The sequence below is a fragment of the Myotis davidii genome, unplaced genomic scaffold, assembly GCF_000327345.1.
Source record: "Myotis davidii unplaced genomic scaffold, ASM32734v1 scaffold18, whole genome shotgun sequence".
Classification (NCBI taxonomy): domain Eukaryota; kingdom Metazoa; phylum Chordata; class Mammalia; order Chiroptera; family Vespertilionidae; genus Myotis; species Myotis davidii.
In genome coordinates this window covers 3,078,314-3,084,203 of record NW_006292696.1, presented here as the reverse complement: position 1 = coordinate 3,084,203, position 5,890 = coordinate 3,078,314, and the positions used below count along the sequence as shown (strand labels likewise).

The following is a 5,890-nucleotide window of genomic DNA, read 5'->3' as shown; positions in this document are numbered from 1 at the left end:
AGAGTGCAGAAAATGTGAGCAAGAGAGTATATTCTCAATAATCAACAAAATAGAAACAGACTCATACAGAACAGACTGATGGCTGTCAGAGGGGAGGGGGGTTTAATGCTGAGTAAAAAAGGTAAAGGGATTAAGCAAAGCAAAACAAAAAACCTCATAGACACAAACAACAGCCTGGTGATTACCAGAGGGAAAGGGGGGTGGGGAGAGGTAGATAAGGATATTGGGGGGGGGGAGGTAAGTGGTAATGGAAGGAGACCTGGCTTGGGGAGGTGAGCACACAATACCATATACACATGATAGATTATAGAATTGTACACCTGAAATCTAAGTAGTTTTATTAACCAATGTAACCCCAATAAATTCTATTAAAAAGTAAAAAAAAAAAAATCTACTGAAACCCAGGGTATAGGATCCAGAACAATATCATTGGGATTTCAGAATATAGAACGCTATCATTTGACATAAATAAAGAAGTTTTGTGAGCAGATTGAAATAATCCCCTTTCAAAACAGCAGTAGAGACATGAGTAAGGATATCAGGCCTTTAAATTTCAGGAGGGTTATATCTTAGGGTGGGAGCAAGAATTGTTCACTGGAAACCACAAAGGCCCGTGGAGGGATGATCCCTACTGGGCACCATGGCTGGTGGTTAAGACTGTGGCATCTAGCGTGATCAAACCTAAATTTAAATCCAACCCCACCACACACATTTTTGGCAACTTTAAAGAAGTCATTTTTCAGGCCTCACTTTCTTTCCCTGAAAAGAACCACCCCAATATATTTTTTTAATGACAATTAAATGAGGTAATGATTGTCAAATTCTTAGCACTTTGCCTAGCAATTTAACCACTGGATTGCTTGCCCATCTGAGGGTAGTGACTTTATCTTACTCAATGGTATTCCTAGAAAATGGTCCTTACGTGGTATAAAGTGCTCAAGAAACTTCCAAATAAATGATACCACATGCCCAAGGGTCTATGGAGCTGCCCAAAATGATGGAAACTTCTGACCTGATCCCTCTATTGAACATATCCCTGTTCTTATTGTGCCCCCTTTCTTCTGCCTCCTCATTTATGTGCTGAACCATATTAACTGAATGTGTGAGCCACTGGCCCCAATCTAGATGACGTCAATGGATGTCACTGTTCTTGGTCATAGTCAAAGTTTTCTGCCTTATGATCCTGAAAGTTTAGTCTGTTGATTTTGGGAGGTTAAATAGGTTCTTGACTTTGTTTGGACAGCACAGGTAAAATCAACCACCTATGGTAATAAAATCTATAAGCAATTTGATGAGTTATTGGAATGATAATATAGGCTATCACTGCATAGCTACCCCCAAAAAGGGTACAAAGAAAACTACAGATATATTGTCAACCCAACCAACCACCATTTAAAAGACTTTTATGCTAGTTTACTTAGCTGGAATTTTACATAAGCCAATTTAGACACACCACTGCCTTGGGAATCAGGGCAATTATAACCCTAATGCCAAAAGACTCATTTTTAAATTATCAACATCATCATTGTAATTATTCAGCCAACAGAAAGGGACACTTTCAAAGTGGCAGAGACTTTTATCACCAGGATATTATTAAAGGGAACCCCCAAAGGATAAATTCACAGAACAATGAGCAACATGTTCTATTAAAAATGGCAATTTGTCAACAAATTGGTGCATAAACAATGTATGTTGTGCAAACCAATTTGTCGTTGTGGTTACCAAAATCCTTTTGCAAAAAATTTATGAAGGAATTGTTTTCCTGTAAAACTAAAGCAAAATAAAATACTTTTCCAGAAACATAACTTTGTGATTTCAGTAATACTACGTTCCTCTTTAACCATTTAAAATGTAGCATCCCAATGGAGCTGCACTGAAAGTCTAATATGCACACCAGATTTCTAAGACTTATAACGGGAAAAGATCTTACTAACAATTTTACTTTAATTATTTGTTGAAATGGCAATGTTTTGGATATGTTGGGTTAAATAAAGTTTAGTATTAAAATTATTTTTCCTATTTTTTCACTTATTTTTTAATGTACTTACTAAAAGAACTTTTCATTATATATGTGGCTTATATTACATTTTCATTGAATGACATCCATCTTGCAATCTAGAATATCTACTGACTCAAGAGTTCTACTAACTGTAATGGTGGTGAAGTTTATATTTGACTAACTTCCCATGGATGACATTTATATTTGACTAACTCCCATGGATAACATTTGTAAACATTGAGCAAAATGGGCTGTGAGGGACCCAAGTTGGCCCATGAAAGAAAGAAAACTGACCTGGATAAAATTCACATTCATTCAACTTTGCACCTGGGGATATTCTCTGATGAGGGAAGTGGATGGAGGGAATTTAAGCAGCAAGTCATAATCATAATGAATTGACAAGGCAGAGGCTGGAGGTTAGGGCTGCCAGAGCAGCTAAAAAGTGAAGGGACAATGTGGGAAAGGAGAAAGTCCCTAAATCTGCATAAGAATATCACTCAAATCCCTTGTGAGCAAGTGCTTGGGAAATACCATGATTCATAGTCCCTAACAATAGTTATAAAAGGGAAGGAACTGCGCAGAGATCTCAACTTGTACCCACTGCACGGGAGACAGTTTGGTGCTTAAGTGGACAGCCTGCTAGAACAAAAACACTCTAAAAGAAAATAGAATCTGAGTCTCACATTTTATTCAGAATATGCAGTATAACAGATTCAATTAGTAGACTCACAAAGAAAGGAAAATGGTTACACTAAGGCTGAAATGTTTTCGACATTGGGTTAGGAGATAAGGATTTAAAAGGGTGAAGGATAATATATTATATGATATAATATATCACCATTATATCGTAATGAATAAAGGGCAGAAAAACGCAAACCAAATTAATAATAAAATAAAAATTCTAAAATTGAAATGTAAAATATCTGAAATGAAAACTTCCTTAACAAGTCTTTAAAGGCAGATTGGAGACAAAGAAAGGATGGATCAATGAAATTGAAGCTAGATTATCTTCTAAGCATTATTATCTGAAGATGGATAGAATATCAATATAAATTATCCAATGTGGCATCCATATTGATAACATGCCTGCAAATATTTGTGAACATTCCTGAAACCTGCTGGAACTTCTGAAAGAAATGTGGCAAGCAGTAGCCCCACAACATAACACAGTACAAGCAGACCAAGGATTCTTTCCATGCCCCAGGACAGTGACATTATGACAGGAGGCAGAGTGGCTATGGTGGGTAGACTAAGCAGATTTTCTTTTAGTAACTCATTCAGAAAAAAAAAAAAAAAAAAAAAAAAAGCCTAAAAACTACAAAGAAGATTATGCTGAGACTTGGATGCATTGAGCCTAACTGAGGAACTAAGAGAATGCTGGCTATGAAGAGATACAAGCATTTTGAACTGGGAGGAGAGAGAAAGAGAAAGGGCCAAGGGATCCAGTTCTAAGCTTCATCTTTTGTTTTATGAAGGAGACAATAACATTTTTAGTTCACTTCTATATAAAATATAACAATATTGTATAAAATTTATATTGTATAAGCATATAATATATGTCCCAGAGTAAAGGTGGAGGGAAAGTAGCCAAATATCCCCCCAACTGGCGGGGGGGGGGGGGGGGGGGGGGAGGGAGTCGGAAATCCAAACTCACAGATTTAAGAAACTCAAGTCCCAATAATAACCATTACAAAGAAAACTATACCACTGCATATTATAGTCTAACTTCTGAAACCAGAGTTGAGTGGAACATCCCCAAAGCAGCCAGAGAAAAGATAAAATACATCCAGAGGAACATATAGTCCCTTGTTAATAAATTAGTGGCTGATACTTCATCAAAACAAATGAAGCTATAGGCAAGGGAAACAATGTTTACACTGTTGAAAGGAAAACTCTTTTACTAAGAAATCTACATCCAGTGAAAACAACCTTCAAAGTGAGGGAAAAATAAAGAGATTTTCAGATAAATAGAAACTGGAAGAACTTATTGCCAGCAGGTGTACACCTCAAAAAATACAAAAAGTGTGTTCAAACTTAAGGTAAAAGAAAGTAGACTCAAACCTGAGATTCCATTAACTAATGCACAGCGCCATAAATCATAAATATATGGGTAAATATTAAAAATCTATATACTGATCTTTTTATTTAAAAGATATTATGACTAAAAGGAAAAGTTTAATACTTTAAGACTACCTATTATGTTAGACCATAGGTGTGTATCATAATGCATGCCATAGGTGTAATATATATGTTAACATCCCCAAGGATGGCTGGTTAAATGGAACTACGTTGGAAGTTTCTAGTATTTTACATGGACTGATGAAATAGTAACTCTAAGACTGCAATAGGTTAAAAATGCATAGTGTAATCCCTAAGACAACCACCAAAAATATAAAGAAGCATAGCTTTAAAACTGACCACTAACAATATTTAATTAACATATAAAAAGTCAGGAAAGAAGGAAACCATAAGGAAATAAACAAATTAGTCAACCAATCAAAACAAATGGAAACAAACAGCAAAATGACAGACTTAAATCTACTGCGTCAATAATTACATTAAACAAAAATAGATTGACTACTCCAATTAAAATGAAAGATGATTGGATTGGATATATAAAGCAAAAACTAAATGCTATCTATAAATTATGGCATTTAAATTAAAGAGAAAGATCATCTAAAAGTAACAGAAGGAAAAATTATTTACCATGCAAATAGTAAAAATAAAGCTGGGTGACTATATTAATCCCAGACAAAATAGAATTTAAGATGTACTACAAGAAATAATGAAGAATCCTATATAATAAAAGCCTAATATGTCCAGTCGGCCATTCAACCAATCAAAGCATAATATGCTAATGATATGCTAAGGCCGCTCAACCGCTCGCTATGACGTGCACTGACCACCAGGAGGCAGATGCTCCAACTGGTAGGTTAGCTTGCTGCTGGGGTCCAGTCTATCAGGACTGAGTGAGATGGGCCGGACATGCCCTGGAACCCTCCTGTGGTCCCTCCCCAGCTGGCCAACCTCCCACATCCCTCCCAGCCCCAGTTGTGCACCAGTGGGGTCCCTTGACCTGGCCTGAGCCCTCTTGCAATCTGGGACCCCTTAGGGGATGTCGGAGAGCCAGTTTCAGCCCAACGGAAGAACGACAGGTCACTATGATGTTCACTGACCACCAGGGGGCAGACGCTCAATGCAAGAGCTGCCCCCTGGTGGTCAGTGTGCTGCCACAGGGGGAGCACTGCTCAGCCAGAAGCCAGGCTCACAGCTGGCGAATGCAGCAGCAGTGGCAGGATCTTCTCCTGCCTCTGCAGCAGCACTAAGGATATCCAACTGATGGCTTTGGATATCCAACTGAACCATTAGTAGGACATCCCTCGAGGGCTCCCAGACTGCAAGAGGGCACAGGCCGGGCTGAGGGACCTCCCCGAGTGCACAAATTTTGTGCACCAGACCTCTATTATTTCATAATAAAACTTAGTTTTTGAGGAAGACAATAATCATAAGTTTATGTGCCTATTATGAGACCTTTAAAAAACATCAAGAAAAATTGAAAGACCTAAAGGGAGAAATAGACAAATCCACAGTACTCATTAGCAACTTTAACATTCCTCTCTCTGTACTAATTACAAAGCAGCCAGACAACAATCAGCAAGAACATATGAGCATTATTAGTCACCTTGACCTATAAAACATTTCAGAGGAGGAGAAGAGTGAGGGGGACTGGATAAAAGAAGGTGAAGAGATTAGCCAACGAACATATGTATAGCCCATGGACACAGACAAGAGTGTGGTGAAGGCCAGAGGAGGGGAGCTGGGCTGGGTGGAGGTGGGCAAAGGTGGGGAAAATGAGGACATCAACAATTTAAAAAAAAACATTCCAAATAA

At 37.9% G+C, this 5,890-nt stretch overlaps 1 long non-coding RNA gene across 1 annotated transcript in view; it reads left to right on the top strand.

Annotated features, from left to right (window-relative positions):
- Window positions 1–238: 238 nt before the first annotated feature.
- The window catches only part of LOC107183500, a 10,270-nt gene continuing 4,618 nt past the window's right edge, over window positions 239–5,890 (top strand). Inside the window, exons 1-2 of the long non-coding RNA XR_001514292.1 lie at window positions 239–334; window positions 5,790–5,795. This is a non-coding gene — a long non-coding RNA (uncharacterized LOC107183500). The remainder of the gene's footprint in view (window positions 335–5,789; window positions 5,796–5,890) is intronic.